The sequence below is a fragment of the Octopus sinensis genome, linkage group LG26, assembly GCF_006345805.1.
Source record: "Octopus sinensis linkage group LG26, ASM634580v1, whole genome shotgun sequence".
NCBI classification, from domain to species: Eukaryota; Metazoa; Mollusca; class Cephalopoda; order Octopoda; family Octopodidae; genus Octopus; species Octopus sinensis.
In genome coordinates, this window is record NC_043022.1 from 19727934 (window position 1) to 19747043 (window position 19110).

The 19110-nt window shown below is 37.6% G+C and overlaps 1 long non-coding RNA gene across 1 annotated transcript in view; it reads left to right on the top strand.

Annotated features, from left to right (window-relative positions):
- LOC118768024 overlaps positions 1 to 19110 on the top strand; it is a 20000-nt gene that overhangs the window by 62 nt on the left and 828 nt on the right. The window contains exons 1-2 of the long non-coding RNA XR_005003944.1: positions 1 to 173; positions 15489 to 15494. The exon at positions 1 to 173 is cut by the window's left edge and continues 62 nt beyond it. This is a non-coding gene — a long non-coding RNA (uncharacterized LOC118768024). The remainder of the gene's footprint in view (positions 174 to 15488; positions 15495 to 19110) is intronic.

Sequence of the window (19110 nt, forward strand, 5' to 3'; positions counted from 1 at the left end):
CAAAGGAGCGAAGAGAGAAGATTAATCCCTGCTCACGGCGAAGACGGGAGTCCCGATGACCCCTGTGCAAAGACAACCCGAACACAGACAGGTGTTGTAAAGAGTGACCGGTAGAGCGGAAATGGCGCGAGACCAGCATGTCGTTGCCGAGTCGGATGTTTCGGAGGTGTTCCGTGAACCGGTCAGCCAAGCGGCGTCCCGTTTAACCGATGTATAGAGAAGAGCAGGAGATGTAGTAGATGATGTTGCTGTGTGTGTGTGTGTGTGTGTGTGTGTGTGTGTGTGTGTGTGTGTGTGTGCGTGTGCGTGCGTGCGTGTGTGTGTGTACGTGCGTATCTATCCGTGAACCGGTCAGCCAAGTGGCGTCCGGTTTGACCGATGTATAGAGAAGAGCAGGAGATATAGTAGATGATGTTGCTGAGTGTGTGTGTGAGTGTGTGTGTGAGTGTGTGTGTGTGTGTGCGTGTGCGTGCGTGCGTGTGTGTGTGTACGTGCGTATCTATGTATGTGTGTCATTGTGTTTGTCCTCCACTACCTCTTGACGACCAGTGTTGATTTATTCACGCGTTCGGCGACTTAGCGGTTATGCACAAGAAACCGATCTAATATGTGTGCCAAGCTTTGAAAAAATAAGTACTCTGATTGATTCTTCCGACTAAAACAAAACAAAAAATAATTTCAAGTGAGTGCTCCAGCATGACCGCAATGTATTGACTACAATAGGAAACAAGAAAGAAAATGGGGAAATTATGGGTCACGTTAGTTACTTTGGATCTTTTCGGTTTGAACGGCAGTTTTTCTCTAGCGGTATCATATGAAATTGTCACCCATAATTATGACCCTAGTATCGATCTATTGCATTTCAATCTGTTTTAGGGTTAGTGTTAGGGGTTGGGGGAAGGGTATCTTTTTTTCTTCACAAATGCACAGGCGCAGGAGTGGCTGTGTGGTAAGTAGCTTGTTTACCAACCACATGGTTCCGGGTTCAGTCCCACTGCGTGGCATCTTGGGCAAGTGTCTTCTGCTATAGCCCCGGGCCGACCAATGCCTTGTGAGTGGATTTGGTAGACAGAAACTGAAAGAAGCCTGTCGTATATATGTATATATATATATGTATATGTGTGTGTGTTTGTGTGTCTGTGTTTGTCCCCCTAGCATTGCTTGACAACCGATGCTGGTGTGTTTACGTCCCCGTAACTTAGCGGTTCGGCAAAAGAGACCGATAGAATAAGTACTGGGCTTACAAAGAATAAGTCCCGGGGTTGATTTGCTCGACTAAAGGCGGTGCTCCAACATGGCCGCAGTCAAATGACTGAAACAAGTAAAAGAGTAAAAGACTAAATGTAAATAAGCCCAATCTGTTTCTTAAACGAGGGACATATTCATATGGCACAGAATGTTTTCACCTCAAATAGACGTCATTGATTGGTTGAAATTGCAGAAATTGAAGAAAAACAACAACAAATATCTTACAAACTATAGAATTTTCTCAATAAAGCCAAAAGAAAAAGATGTTTTATAAACACATTCTACCAGTATACGAAGTTTAAAAGTGTTTAGTTACGTGGAAATTATTTTTAAAAACTGTCGGTCAAACCGAAAAGTGTTTTAATCTTGATCATATGATCACAAAATTTTTGTTGAAAGAAATGATTGGATTTAGTGCCAAGAAATAAGCAGAAACACAGACACATTGTCTCGTAAAATTCTGTTTTGAAATATTTATCATAGTGGAGACAATCCTGCTTCCAGCAGTTACAAAGGCAACGAGTGCAGGCGGGGGGTCCTTACATGCCTTTCATTGACATCAGATATGGCAGCAGATAATATTTGCCAAGTGTGACTCCAAAAAAAAAAAAAGACCATATGAGTAAGTATATACGTATTTGTGTATGTATTGTACATAAATGTGTAGATTAAAAAACAGAATGGTGACATCAATCTGTAATTGTAGATTCCTAATTGATGATTAAACATTTGATCTATCATCACTGACGTTGCACAACGCATAATCCCCATCAACCCTCGACCCCATTTACGCTACCAACCAACCGACGCAACTCCGCAATCATGTTTTATACTCCTATATATATATATATAATATATATATAGATATTATATATATATATATATATATATATAATATATGTATGTATGTAGTATGTGTGTGTGTGTTTAAATGTACACTGTATTTATATTTATATATATATATATATATATCCCTCTCTCTCTCTATATATATATATATATATATATGTGTGTGTTTGTGTGTGTATGTGTGTGTATGTACTTGTATACTACGTGCATATGTGTATATATGTATGTATAGCTTGATAGATAGATAGATAGATATACAGATAGACAGATAGATAGATAGATAGATAGATAGATAGATAGATAGATAGATAGATAGATAGATAGATAGATAGATAGAGATAGATAGATAGATAGATAGATAGATAGATAGATAGATAGATAGATAGATATAGATAGATATACAGATAGATAGATAGATAGATAGATAGATAGATAGATAGATAGATAGATAGATAGATAGATAGATAGATAGATAGATAGATAGATAGATAGATAGATAGATACATCCGCTAATTTGATTGTAGGGATTAAGAACGTTATCTATTTCATCGGATCTTTACCTTTAGACCGACAGATTTTATATATATGTATATATATATATACACACACACTCACACACACACACACACACACACACATATGTATATATTATATATATATATATTATAGAAAGATATATATATATATATATCTGTAATTACACATATATACATGCATATGTACACACACTCTCTCTCTCTCTCTCTTTCTCTCTCTCCCCCCTCTCTCTCTCTGTCTGAGATAAACTTATCTGTGATAAACTAATTTGATTCTTGAGATGAAGATTATGTTTTTATTCCCTTTCGGTCGTATCTTATTACTTCCCAAATTATCAAACTTCTTTGCGTTTTTTCCTTTTTCTCTTTCATCTCAACTTCTTAATGTCCCTTTGTTTTTTTTGCTTATCATAATTACATTTGCACTGTCTTTCTCAGAATCTTATTAAGACAGAGTCTTATTTCATAATAAGGGTTGTTTGATCTTCGATCACAACGCATCCCATCACTCAAAATTTGTGTCTTCCCATCCTTCCTAACCCCTGTTTCTCTCTCATCTGTCCTTTTACTCTCAAGGGATTCTACCATCTCTCAAGGCTCCTACTATGGAAAAATAAATAAAATCGTTACTTGCTGAGGTTTAGAAATATCTTAACCATATCAGTAAGGCTGTTCCTATCCCGAACGTTACCAACCACCACCACCACCACCACTACTACTATATCTTTCACTACATAGAATCAATGCTAATAACATTACCACTACTGGTATCACCGAGGTTACTACTACTACTACTACTACTACTACTACTGTCGCCGCCGCCGCTGCTGTTGCTGCTGCTACGGCTGCTGCTGCTGCTATGGAGGATCCTGGAAGACTGGTCGGGCTGATGATGGCCTTGTACGCCCGAACAGACAATGCAGTTCAGTTCAAATTGGGGGCTCGTCATCTGACTTTTTCCCCAGTTAGATCTGGGGTCCGTCAGGGTTGTGTCTTGGCCCCTACTCTGTTCAATGCTCACATGGATTGGATACTTGGCCGAATGGTGGCTCGATCGTGTTGTGAGGCACTCATTGGCAAAACTAGGATTACTGAACTACAGAACTACATTTTGCTGATGATGATGCAGTTATTATTGCCGGATTTTTGGATGTCTTAAGTAGCGTTCTTCTTTCAGTGATTGAGCAAGAGGAACCATTTGGCCTTAGAGTCTCTTCGTTCAAGATAGAGATCCAGTCCTTCCTTTGGTTCTTGGAGGATTTCATATCGTCTGTCTCTGTTGCGAGTAACAATGTCAAAGTTGTTGACAGCTTCACATATCTCGGTAGTGAGATTCATAGGAGCATTGGTTGCAAGTCTGAAGTCCTAAAAAGACTTGGGCGAACTGGTGCGTTTGTGGACTCATTGGACAAGGGTGTTTGGCGCTGCCATATCTGAGCAGGAGGACAAAGGTTCGTGTTTTTAGGTTTCTGGTCCTCCCTGTCCTGGTCTATGGTTATAAGATTTTGACACTGTCCGGGGTCCTCAGAAGCCACCTCAACTCCTTCGGTAACAGGACGCTTCGCAGGATTATGGGTTGTCAAGCGATGGTTGGGGGTAGAAGCACAGATACAAACACTTACATACATACATACATACATACATATATACATACATATATACATACATACATACATACATACATACATACATACATACATACATACATATATACATACACACACACACACACATACATATATATATATATGGCTTTGTTCGGCTGAGGGCTATAGTAGACACTTGCCCATGGTGTCATGCAGTGGGACTGAACACGGAACCATTTGTTTGGTAAGCAAGCTTCCTACTACACAGCCACGCCTGCGCCTATACATGCGTGTATATATATATATATATGTGTGTGTGTGTGTGTGTGTTTGTGTGTGTGTGTGTGTGTGTGCGTGCGTGTGCGCGCGCGTGTATGTGTATATACATATATATTCATATACATATAGGAATACACGTGCAAACATATTTATACTCGAGGTCTGTCTGCATCATATTCGTTACAAAACTTCATTCACAAGACTCTAACCAACCCAAGGATGTGATAGACGTCATTAGTTTTAAGGTGCAGCGCGAACTCGTGAATTACAGAAACAATTGACACATATTCATTAACTAGAGTTTAGGCGAATGGATCGATGATATATGTCGATAGACTTTGGTGCTTAATAAAATATAAATAATTGAAACATAAACTTTATTCAATGCTAAATGTCTGGCTTTTAAATTGCTATCATATCACTCTCACGTTGTATTTATTTATATATGAATGATTATGTATGTATGTGTGTATAAAAAGTATGTATGTAAATGTATGTATTATGTACGCAGATGTATGTCAGACTGATTTAATATAAACAGTTAGCATTCAAATAAAGAATTATGAAAAAAAACAAACTTAATTATTTAATTTTCTTTATATTCCTAATTAAAGACAATATCGAACTAAATTAGCTGATGAGAAGCCTTTTGGCACCAATATTTTAGAAACATACACATGGGCACACAAAAACACATATATACACGACCCTACGCCCACACATGATGTACGTATATACATACATACGGACACTCAGACGCACACACGCTCGCGCGCACACACGCACACACACAGGCAAATGCATATGCATATTGATGCGTTTATATCTGTATGTACGCGTGTGAGATTTGTAGTACAAAGTGGATGAATACAACTCAGTGCATGTGTATGTGAGTGTGTATATGTATATACATACGTACATACATACATACGTACATACATACATGCATGCATACTATATATATATATATATATGATCGCTAAATACTATATATATATATATATGTATTTATATATATATTATATATATATATATATAAAATAATGAGGGAGATAAATTAATATTAATTTTAACATCAATTTAAAACCAGTAGTCCAGCATACAAAAAATCTGAGAAGTCAGAGAAAATTCTAATATATGTGTATATTGGCAGGGCTGGACTGCTAGTTAGTCGGCCGTATGCTAGAAACAGATCATCAACGATCAAAAATTTGTAATTTATCCCTAATGTAATCGGTAAAATTAAGCACGTGTCTGTCTTGGCACAGAAAGCTGGGGTTAGTTTTTTCAGTTTGCATTCACACGGAACGAATGCACTGATGAAGCCACGGACATTTGAATTATGTAAGTAATTCTTTTGTTAAAGTCCGAAACCGAGGTATGCATTTAATTCTGTTTTTTCATATAAATTTTCATCTTTCCTGCCCGCCAAATTTGGTTCTGGTGTTCGCTGAATTTTTCCTCTAGAGAATTTCCTTTGTAGTTTGATCGTTGATGATCTGTTTCTAGCATACGGCCGACTGCCTAGCAGTCCAGCCCTGCCAATACACACACACACACACACACACACACACACACACATATATATATATATATATATCGAAATTGCGAGGATGATCCGGTTCTTGACTGAAGATTGAAGGCTTCGTGTTTTTTGTATCGTCTTCTAAATGTTTTGCGTTCTTATCCCAGTTTGTGTCTTTTTACATATATATATATATAGTATTTAGCGATTATCATGTTGCTAGTTTAGCCAATTAAAACACACGCACTATATATTTGGTGTCCGCTTGCTTCAGCTTTCTTTTATATTAATTGCATTTCGGCCAGAGTTCTTCCGTAACACTTCTGTAACCTCATCAGTGGTCCTTTGCTTTCTTCTTTCTTTTTTTGTGTGTGTTTCCTTACTAATGGCTGATCATTAGTAAGGAGAGATACACAAAAATTGTTCACGATATAACAATTTTTAAACAGTGAATCCCCTTTCTTGCTTTTATCTTTTATTAAAATTTTTATTAAAATTTACTATTATAGTGAAGGCAGAGGTATTGTTTTCAGTCGTATTTGTTTGTTTGTTTGTCCGTGGACAAGATATCTCAAGAACCGCTCAAGATGGATTCGGATGAAACTTTCAGGGATGTTTGGCCTAGTGACTTGGGATCGATCAGGTAGCAGACAAGGATTCTGGATTATTTTTCCGGTTTTTAAAATTTAATTTCAGGGAGCGATCGGGTTCATCTTTAATATTCTCGTTTGTGAGACCCGTCTAGTTTGTTTTTTTTTTCCGATATTCTCATCTTAAAAATCATCTCTGGCTAATCGCTGAGAGCACGTTGTTGTTGCTTTGGCGGAGCTGAATGCTCTTGTTATATACTACTTTTTGGAACGACGTGGTTATTTTGGCAGAAATCTGGTTTAAGCACCCCATCTAATCCCTTATAACGTTTTTTTTTTTTTTTTTTTTTGGAATTTCAGAAAAATTTTGCGAATTTATGTTCTACACACGGAAGTTTATACGATTATGGTGTGTGATGTAACAGCGATTAAGCTATTATTTTTAGCACAACTCACGACTACCTAATACCTATTTCTTTACTACCCACAAGGGGCTAAACACAGAGAGGACAAACAAGGACAGACAAACGGATTAAGTCGATTATATCGACCCCAGTGCGTAACTAGTACTTATTTAATCGACCCCGAAAGGATGAAAAGCAAAGTTGACCTCGGCGGAATTTGAACTCAGAACGTAGCGGCAGACGAAATACGGCTACGCATTTCGCCCGGCGTGCTAACGTTTCTGCCAGCTCGCCGCCTACCAAATGCCTTCTACGTTTCATTGTCATTTTGATATGTATTGATGTTTTTCAATATTTTTCTCCCCATTTAATGGGATGGTGATGCACCAAGGGTGATCCATTGCTGAAGTTTAAGCAAAATATTCGAACCGTCCGTATTCGGAGAGAAAAATATTGCAAAACATCAATACATATCAAAGTGACAAAGAAGCGAGGAGGGTATCATGTGGTCATGAGTTGTGCTAAAAATGACAGCTAAATCGCCCTTAAATTACTCACTAAAAACGTTTCTATCTTTTTTTTTCTTTTTTTTTGTAATCGTATAAATTCCCGTGTGTAGAACACAAAATTCGTAAAATGCAAAAAATGTTAAAAATTATGACGGTTTATATGGGGCGCTTATTTTGTTTATTATTTTCTCATTTATTTTTCTACGGAACTCTTGAATTCTTAATCGATGTTAAAAAACTGACACGGAGAAAGAAAAGAAAATTTAATTCGTTCGTCGTTCGTCAACATGCAAACAAAGCAAAGTTGCCTCCCCTGGAAGAAAGTTTTTATATTGAGAATTATCGTTCTTTACGTTTAACTCCAACGTTTCATGCTTCGTCTTGTATTTATTTCAGTCATTGGACTGCGGCCATGCTGGAGCACCGCCTTGAACGGATTAGTCGAACAAATCAACTACAAATCGACTTACTTTTTTTAATTTGGTACTTATTCATTTGATTATAATACACCGAGGGAGATTTACGACTTGTCAGACACCCTAGAGCATAGGTTCTCAAAGTGGGCGCTATGCCCACACCCGGTGGGCGTTGAGAGGGTCCAGGCGCGTGCTGGTGTCTGAGGGGGCAGTAGAGAAAAAGGCGGCATTGGGAGGATGGCAGTAGATTGGGGGACGCTTATGTATTTATAATATCATTATAGTATTGCATACAAATTATATTAAATATCAAATGATTCGTAGTATATATAAATTAGTAAAATATGAATTTTTTATTGAATGACACATTCTGGATTACAGGGTGCGTGACAGACGAGATGTGCAGTGTGTTCGTGTTCTTTGTAGGGCTGAGTGTTGGACTAACCACCGCCTGGTACGTGCAAAAGTGAAATTAATCGCAAAACCTAAAATCCAGGCTGCAGGTATTACTCTGCCTAAAAGACTGAATGTTGCTCGTCTTAGGTGTAATAGTGTGAAGAGAACTTTACGAGAGGAAATGAATGTTGCAGATATTGGGGAGGACTGGCCGACCCTTAAAAAGTCAGTTTATGATAAAGGTAGGAAAGTTCTGGGATTTATATAAAGAAAGCATCAAGATTGGTTTAAAGAAAATGATGAACATATAGATGATTTATTGGTTGATAAAAGACGTACTTTGTCACGCTATTTGTCAGCAAAGCCACAGGAGAGAGATGTATTGCATAGGGAACTCAAGGATGTGAAATCACGTGTGAGGCGGGGGCTCTCTCATATGAGGGATACCTGGTGGAGTAAGAAGGCTGATAAGATACAGGTGGCGTCGGATTCCAATAACACAAGGCTGTTGTATAGTCTCTTGCGAGAAGTTTATGGACCGACTTCTCTGATGACGCCACTTCGAAGCAGGAATGGTAAAGAATTTCTTCGTGATTCACAAAAAATTCTGTGAAGGTAGCTAGAACACTTTGATGAACATTTGAATCAGCAGTCTGTAGTTAGTGAGGAAGTTCTCAACTTCATCCCTGAATTACTTTTGAGGACGACTCTCGCGAAACCACCAATGTTGGAAGAAGTTGCGGTGGCTGTCTCAAGAATGAATAATGGGAGGTCTCCGGGTATGGATGGCATACATGCGGAGTTGTTACAGCATGGCGGTGAGAAACTTCTCCCCTCCAGTTTTTTTCTCACTTATCCTGTCTCCAATTTTTTCGTCTCCCCATCACAGTTCTCTGCCTGTCACTCTATCTCCCTCATTCTTCCTCCCTTGCTCACTTGGTTCTCACGTGACCATCGGTCTTCTTTCTTCTCCTAATTTGTGTTTCTTTCGCTCCGTTGTAGCTGGATCAAGGAAGACGGTTTCTTGTCTGTCTCCTGTCCAAGCTTGATTTACGTGTTCGCCACCCCAAACTCGTTTAGGCTTAGCAGCCATTCCTGTTTGTTTTCACAGTCCTGTTTATGTTACCTATTTTGACCCTCCGCAAAATCCCAAATTTTATTTAATTTGCTTTGCAAGAACAACTGTTTTATCGAAAGCGTATATTGTTGTTAAATGCTTGAAATACGAGATTAGAAAATCAGCCAACAACTGATGAAGGGTTGTTTTTGTGTTGTTTGTCTTGTTTTCCATTTGTGTCTTTCGTTGTTCGAAAAAATGATATATATTCCATGTACTCGTACTTCGTATTTTTTGTTGCACACGTTTCGTGACGTCTTGTACCCACATATGCCTATCCTCTTCCAAGTAAGTTTTATCTATATATGTGTGTGTGTGTGTGTGTACATCCAAACTCAGGTTTCAAAATCTTGTTGCATTTTGTACTATTTCTTTCTCTCTCTCTCTCTTTCTTTCTCTCTCTTTCTTTCTGTCTCTCTCTTTCTCTTTCTTTCTCTCTCTTTCTCTTTTTTTCTCTCTCTCCCTTTTCTTTTTCTCTCTCTCTTTCTTTCTCTCACTTTCTTTCTTTCTTTCTTTCTATCTTTCTTTCTTTCTTTCTTTCTTTCTTTCTTTCTCTTCCTTTCTTTTTGCCCAGTTTAGTTTGTTTCTTTTTTCTTTTCTTTTTTTTCTTCTTCTTTTGAATTGATCCTCTGACGATGTCGTAATCTAATCAGGCTAATTCCCCACCCCACTAGATCTAATTAATACTTTTTCATTAATTAGTAACTAGATTTATGTTCAAATACCGAAAGCTCCCAATATTTATGTAATACCAGACGGAATACCGCTGTCATATTCTTTTTCTTGCTGTTACCGCTGTTTATAGTAGTAGTAGTAGTAGTAGTAGCAGCAGCAGCAGCAGCATTGGTAGTGGAAGTAGTCGTACGGGTGGTGGTGGTAGTAGTAGTAGTAGTGGTGGTGGTAGTAGTAATAGTTGTAGTACTGATGGTGGTGGCAGTAGTAGTAGTAGTAGTAGTAGTAGTAGTAGTAGTAGTAGTAGTAGTAGTAGTAGTAGCAGCAGCAGCAGCATTGGTAGTGGAAGTAGTAGTACGGGTGGTGGTGGTGGTGGTGTTAGTAGTAATAGTTGTAGTACTGATGGTGGTGGCAGTAGTAGCAGTAGCAGCAGCAGCAGCAGCATTGGTAGTGGAAGTAGTAGTACGGGTGGTGGTGGTGATGGTAGTAGTAGTGGTGGTGGTAGTAGTAATAGTTGTAGTACTGATGGTGGTGGCAGTAGTAGTAGTAGTAGTAGTAGTAGTAGTAGTAGTAGTAGTAGTAGTAGTAGTAGTAGCAGCAGCAGCATTGGTAGTGGAAGTAGTAGTACGGGTGGTGGTGGTGGTGGTGGTGGTAGTAGTAGTAGTGGTGGTGGTAGTAGTAGTAGTGTAGTAGTAGTAGTGGTGGTGGTAGTAGTAGTAGTAGTAGTAGTAGTAGTAGTAGTAGTAGTAGTAGTAGTAGTAGTAGTAGCAGCAGCAGCAGACGCAGTAGTACTATGTTGTTCTACTTGTCTATTGAACTAACCCTCTAACACCCAACATCTTACACCCCACCTGGGTGGTCTCTCATGCATGACATTTCTAGTTTACACTTTTTTTTTTTTTATAAAGCTGCTGATGAAACCTGGTGGTGACATAATCATTGATTATGTTTGGTAATTATGCTAAAGTTGCCACTTCCACAGCCACACAGTTCTCCGTCTCTCTCTCTCTCCCTCTAAGGTCGTTTGGCATCTTTAATGCGAAGCAGGCAACATTTATGCCAACACATCTCATTGTTATCGTCGAGTGCGTTTGATAGGACGTTAGACATCAATTCATCTGCCATTTGTATAGACCTATGACCCCTTCGAGATCCTGGATACGTCAAATTTCGGGTCGATTCATATGGAGTAGAAACTTGGTCGACTTTCAGTTTGCTTTTGGGACCGTAACTATCGGGATTATCATTGGTAAGTACAGAATGCGTTGGACTTCAACAGTTGTGATGAGGGATCACTGCTAAGTTCGTCACCATCAATTCACCGCGAAGAAAGTTCAACGCCAAGAAAGTTTACCAAGAAAATATATCCATAAGTCCTTGGGTCGCTTTGTTCGACTAAAGGTGGTGCTCCAGCATGGCAGCAGTCAAATGACTGAAACAAATAAAAGAATAATATCTCACCATTAATAGTTGAAAACTATTTCATTGAAAAATAAAGCCGTGAATTGATAACGGCAAACTTACCGAACATGGTGATCAGGACCAAAAAATGTGACATTAAACAGAAGCACCAAGCCAGACCACGCTGAGGCAAAGTGACCCATGAATATATAATGGGTTACTTCATCATTAAAACGAAACACTTTTATAAATCCTTTAGTTTTGAGAGGATCCCATTATCTCATCCGACCAACCCAGTACCAGATTGTCGCCTTGCTTCATCTTGTTGCATCATATTTCTCTGGAGTCCTGTTTGTGATTCGACCATTTTGTTAATTCGGATGATTTTAGGCGGTTTAATCCTCCACAATTCAGATGACACATCCCATTGCAGCTCTCGCAAAGTTCTAGGGGAATGTTAACAGTAAAAGACAGGCCCTCTTTGTTGAAAGCTAAACTTTTTGAGGGAGCAGAGTTTCTTAATCAGTCACATGTCACGGTATTTTCGTATCGTAGCCAGGTGGACGCCATATAGATGCCAAACTCGCTGCTAAAATAACCCAAGAAAAAGTCACCTGACGACACAGTTGTTGCGTTCTCGAAGGTAAACCCACAATGAACCATTGCCTTGAACTCCATCTCAACCTGGGACCTTCCAGCTGCTCATGTTTTTGCTGATTTCCTTCACTTCCCTAACTGAAATGACTAGTTCTGCCTGTTTTGGACAGACTATTATTTGTTTCAGTTCTTGCAACCATTCAGCATCATTCTTGTGCTCCTTGTCTTTGCTCCAGATGTCACTCCAAAAACTTTGACTTCGGCTGTTATCTGGTATCAACTTTTCATCTGTACATCCTCCATTTATTTCTTTATAGAATCTTTCCTGATCTATTCTGAATAACCAATTCTGGTGGTAACCCTTCATTCTTTGGTCGTATCTTACCATCTTTGCAACGAGACACTGTTTCAGTTCCTCCACTGCTACTTTCAGGCCCTTTCTTTTAATATTATACTTCCTTTTTCAGCACCCTGTATTTTTGTTTGCTTTTAAGCTCCCTTTTCTCTTTTCGGTCTAACAGAGATTTCCTTCGAGAGCCTGTCTAATCCTGCCTGGATTCTTCTTTTCCACCATGGATCTTTTCTTTTGCTACTCCCATTATATTGCTTTTTCTGGACATCAACACCCAAATATTCTGCTACAACAATACTTGCTGCCTTGATAAAATTATTTTGTTGTTCGTTCTGATGTATTTCGGAATTTCATTGACAGTTTTCGTTTCTTGGTTCAATTTCCATCGATTAACCTTTTTAAGGTTGCAAATAATGTCGCTATCCTTCTCCTGTAGTCTTGCCTTTATTCTGTCGTAGATTGCCTTTTGCCCATCTTTCATGTCACCATTAGTTTTATTGTCTTTTTCTAAACCATCTATATGCCTCTCATCGAGTAAGCTATCACAGTTCCTTTCCTTTGGTTTATTAGAGAATCCACCTCTGTTTTCTGCTATGAGATTACTTTTATCAGTGGGAACAATAGTTTCATCGTTTCCTCTGCTGCTGTTTTCTAATACCCATCTTTTGATAGCTTTGAGCTCTACTTCTGTGAACCAACGATTTTTTCTTATTGCTCTAGCTTTATCCTATAATCCCTGTTCCGTGAGTTGAAACAATCCTCTTTCTCTCCATTGATCATACAAATGTTGTTTGTATCACCTAATATTAACACGACTTTCATCTATAGGGTTGCTCAGGTAGTAACACTCCATGTCCACAACATTGACTTGTTTTTTCCATCTACTCCGTGTGTATTGGCCCATTACTGGATAACGACAAGCTGGAATCGGACCAATATCTCTGAGCCTGTCGGGTGCAACACCGTCACCATCAAGGGCTTCAGTTTCATTACCACCGTTATTCACAATATTTTGTTTTTTTCATTGTTACTCATATGAGGTAGAAATTATCAGGTTGCGCAATTACCAGTGTTTTTATTGTGACACCATCACTAGATGTATCATCAATCAGGACATGGGGAGATTCCAACTGTTTTCTTATCATCATCCTCATCATCATCATCATCATCATCATCATCATCATCATCATCATCATCATCACCACCATCTTCATCAAGGTGGTGAGCTGGTGCGATCATTAGCATGTCGGGCAAAACGCTTAGCGACATTTCGTTCGTCTTCATATTCAGAGTTCAAATTCCGCTGAGGTTGAAATTGCCGTTCATTCTTTCGGGAGGCGATAAATTAACTACCAGTTGAGCAATATGTCGATGGCAGTCGAATTAATCTCTTCCCTGAAACTGCTGACCTTGTGCCAAAATTTGAAACCGATATCATATGACAACTTATTCTAAAATGTGAAACATGTTATTGCCATTTTAACTTCCAGTTGCGAAAGAAAAAATAACACATGACTTATTTAATGACCATTAACTTATCTTTCATCACTGCACTCATTACTGGATTATATACATCAGTATTTTATCGACAAATTGCATCAGAAACGATCTTCTGGTATTCAAGCGTATCAGCCGAGCATCTTCAATGAATGTCACAACTTGGTTAATCTCCAATGGTTATTGTACGATTGATCGTTCTGTCCACACAGTATGTAAGCAAATCTCGCTAATTAATCATACGCTTACATATATATATATATAATATATATATATATATATATATTGTTGGCATCCTTTTTGTCTCGGGAGACAATGGAGTTGCGCATAAAGTAGTCTAGTCCGGCTTTTACATTTCATGTCCTGATATATTTCCTGCTGTGGCTGTGTAGTCCTATCCTGGACAAACACTTCCTCTGGCAGGTACCGCAAATGTAGCGAAGACTGTTCCTGGCTGGTTGTAATGCCATAGTTTCTTGTTGACGTCTTTTCTTGTCTTTCCATTTCTCCTCTCTCTCTCTCTGTCACTCCTTTGTATTCCCTTTCTTACGGTACGTCGCCAGTCTCCACGGTTGCCGGCAACTGCCTCCAAACCGCTGATATTGATGTTGCAGGCCTTCATGTCCCTTTTGCAAACATCCTTGTAACGTAAGAGCGGTCTACCCACAGACCTAGTACCCCTAGCAAGCTCTCCGTAGAGTATATATATATATATATATGCATGTACATGTATATATAATATATATATATATATATATATATATATATATATAATATATATATATATATATATATATATATATACACATATACATACATATATATATATATATATATATATATATATATATATATATAATATATATATATATATGCGTATACATATATACATATATACACATATTCGCTTACATGTATACACACGCACACACATACATACATATACATATCTGTTTGTGTCTATGCCAGATGGTCATGCGATTATGGTGGCTATGCTAGGCTATAATAGAAACCCCTGTTCAATCACTGTATTTCCTGGAAATAACAGCCAAATCTTCCTCATCTCATACTTCAGCGTCTTGAAAAAGTATACATCGGTTAATGTAATCTTTGATTCACTATTGCTGGGTATAACTTCAAACTGCATCCGGTAGTTAGGTTCCGGTTCGTGAGTTAAAGCAGAATATTTGCTATAACGATATTTCTGCGTCAGCAACTCAGGGCCGAATCTATCTGAAATGTAACAGAAAGTAGGTGAGTATAAAAACATTGATGTCAAGGTTACAAGAGCAATATTTGAAGGGATTAGTAAACATTTCCTATGATTTCTAGATAGAAGCACATAAGAAATAACATTTACTGACCAAAGACAACAAGCAAATCTGTAGTGTTGAGCTGAATATTTTCTATAACAATATTTCTGCTTCAGCAGCTCAGTGCAAGGGGGGATAAGCATCTCCACCCAGCTAAGCCTGCACCCAGAGACTAGTTTCTGAGTCTGTGCTCGTCATCAGTCTGGAGTAGCATGGCCTGCTAGTTGGAAATGCCTAACTAGCCCTTGCAAGCATATAAGAATTCTAGTGAAATACATTCACTGATTACAAAATGTAATGGGAGATAGGTGAGATTTTTAAAATATTGACGTCCAAGTCAAAAAAGCAAAGTTTGTAGGGAGTAGTAGACATTTCCCTTGATTTCTAGATAGAAGCAAATAAGAAATAACACTGAACATAGACGAAAAAAGTTTAAAATTTTGTTACACAGTGTTATCTATGAAACAGGTGACTTTTTATGGGAGATTGGTTACAGCCCTTTCTATACGCTGTGAGATCGAATCCTGCATTCACCAATTTGCTTTTCTTCCTTCGGATATCGATAAAGTAAAGTAGCATTCACAAAGCAGAACAGGCAATACGCAAACTCAGAATTTATGGGTTTCTGCCTCTGTGAGAAATCAATATTATCGATATAATCAAGATTAGTATCAATCACATTATTGCAACTCTGTATAAATGATATTTGTATCAATCATTCATGATATTAATCAATGGATTCTGTTTACCCTTTATATTGTTTATCTTTTATCTTGCACTTGTTTCATTCAGTGAAGCGCAGCCATGCTGGAGCACCATCTTGAAGAGTTATAGTCGAACAGATTGACTCCATTATTTGTGCATTTTGGGTTTATTGTTCTATTTACTAAAGTTCGCTACTTATTCTATCTGTGTCTTTTGTTGAATCGCTGAGTTACGGAAATGTAAACAAACCAACATCGGTTGTAAAACGATGGGGCCAAACACAGGCACACAGACACACACATATATACAAAGAGTCACAGGAGGGGTCAAAACGATCGTCATACTGAATACAGACTATATATATATATATAATACATTTCTAAATATCTCAGAGGGATTTATGCGGTAGTGGTGCGATAAAGTAGTTGTATACTGTCAACTTAATGTGGCAGTCCCATGAAGGGAATCATACTACTGCTATTTAGCCCTAGGACGCAGCAATGCTTCCTGTCGGCCTTGACACATTTCCTGTATCCTTATGTTTGCAAGGGGGAGATAAGCACCTCCACCCACCTAAGCCAGCATCCAGAGACTAGTTTCTGAGTCTTTGCTCGTCGTCAGTCTGGAGTAGCATGGCTGCTAGCTGGAGATATCTAACTAGCCCTTGCAAGCATATAAGAACTCGTACATAACTATCTATCGTTCTTTCGTTTAGCTTTTGCTCGTGATCGAAAACACCAGTAATTCCATCTCTTGAAACGCTTTTTACGGACGGATTGAACGATTTCCTCTTTAGATTTCTGATATAGACTGATCCTTCAGCTTCATATGCGACTTTACTGGGTGTCTTCACACATCGCTTCTGACAGTTCATTCTGAAACATTGAGGTCACTTTGCAGTAGCTTTGATTGACTTTCTGGAGGTTTTATCGATTATTTCTTGGCATATTTTGGACGAAGTTATCTATTCTGATGGTATCAGGACCCTGCGCATGCGTTTTGCGTGTAGCTTCTGATGCTGGATCCCCGTCAGCAACGTCCTGTTCCATTTGATCTTTGGCAACGAAGGATCGGTAAACTTTCAGGAAGCGAGCTATCTCTGCATCGCCATGTTGCTCTTTTGAAGCAGCGATTACAGTGTGTCTCTTCATTTGATGAGTGAAGTTGATGCCTGACATTATTTATCTGAAAAGTAAATTAACAAAAATAAGCTAGACATATATATATATATATATATATATATATATATATATATTATATATATATATATATATATATATATATATATATATATATATATATATATATATATATATGTATACATATGTGTGTGGGTGTGGATGCATATATATGTACATACATAGAGTGACAGACAGACAGAGACATATATATATATATACATATAATATATATATATATATATGTCTCTGTCTGTGGATGCATTATATGTACATACATAGAGTGACAGACAGAAAGAGACATATATATATATATATATATATATATATATATATATATATATATATATATATATAATATATGTCTCTGTCTGTCTGTCACTCTATGTATGTACATATATATGCATCCACACCCACACACATATGTATACATATACATACAGATATACATGTATGTATGTATATATATATGTATATGTATATATATATATATATATAAATAATATATATATATAAATATATAATATATATATATACACAATATATATTTTTATATATATATATATAAATAAATATAATGTATATATATATGTATTATATATATATATATTATATAATAAATTTGCTATATTATATATAATATTTATACTATATTATATACATATATATTTATTTACATATATATATAAATATAGATATAGATAACGCACATTCATTCTTTCACATCTAAATGTCAACTTAATATTTCACAAAAATACCAACAAGGTTATCAGAAAGTTTGTGTATACATCTGCCTCTGTTGAACAGGTTTCAATATGATGAATAGATACAAACAAAGAAATAGTTATACAGCGTGGGGCTGGAGATGTGGAGATCATATGTAATCAATACTAGATTGAATGATAATATTGATTTCTAATATAATCACATGACCACAAATTTAGTGGCAGCCGGGTGGGGCGGATCGTACTTTGAGCTTTAATCATTCGGTCTGTTTTCCATGCAATGTATCCGTGTTTATGAATTGTAACACAATTTTTGTCATTGGGAAAAAACTGTTATTTCCTATTTGCATATTCCTAGAAAGCATAAAATTGGTTAATATTTCCTTAATATTTCCTTCGAACTTTGCTTTTGTTACATCTATTCAAGCACCAAAGAATCCCTTTCAACATGTAGCTATGATGCTCTCCCACTACTCCTGCTCATCATCAGAGATGCATTATTGTCAGCAACTAAGGGACTTGCTCATATTGTTAAGATCAAGCAACCGACAAGCTGAATATTTGCTATAACAGGCGGCGAGCGAAATGCGTAGCTGTATTTCGTCTGCCGTTACGTTCTGAGTTCAAATTCCGCCGAGGTCGACTTTGCCTTTCATCCTTTCGGGGTCGATAAATTAAGTACCAGTTGCGCACTGGGGTCGACGTAATCCGTTTGTCTGTCCTTATTTGTCCTCTCTGTGTGTAGCCCCTTGTGGGTAGTAAAGAAATATGAATATTTGCTATAATGATATTTCTGCTTCAGCAACTCAGTGCGACCCTGTTTGAAATGTAATGGAAAATAGGTAAGATTCAAATTATTGATGTCCAGGTTACAAAAGGAAAGTTTTAAGGGAATAGTAGTCGTTGCCGTTGATTTCTAGATAGAAGCAAATATGAAATAACACTTACTGACTAAAGAGAGAAAAAATAAAAATTTTGTTACAACGTGTTATCCAACACAAAGTGATATCCCTTTATATAGTGTCAAGCGTGTTCTTTCAAGAAGACGAGTAACACAATGTTGTTGGCACAGGAATGGCCAACAACGCTTTGCAATCCTATAGTTTCGGGTTCAGTCCCACTGTACAACAACTTTGGCATGTGTCTTCTACTATAGCTCCAAGTCGACCAGTAAATGTGCGAGTGACAGAATTAATGTGAACAGAAACTGCATGT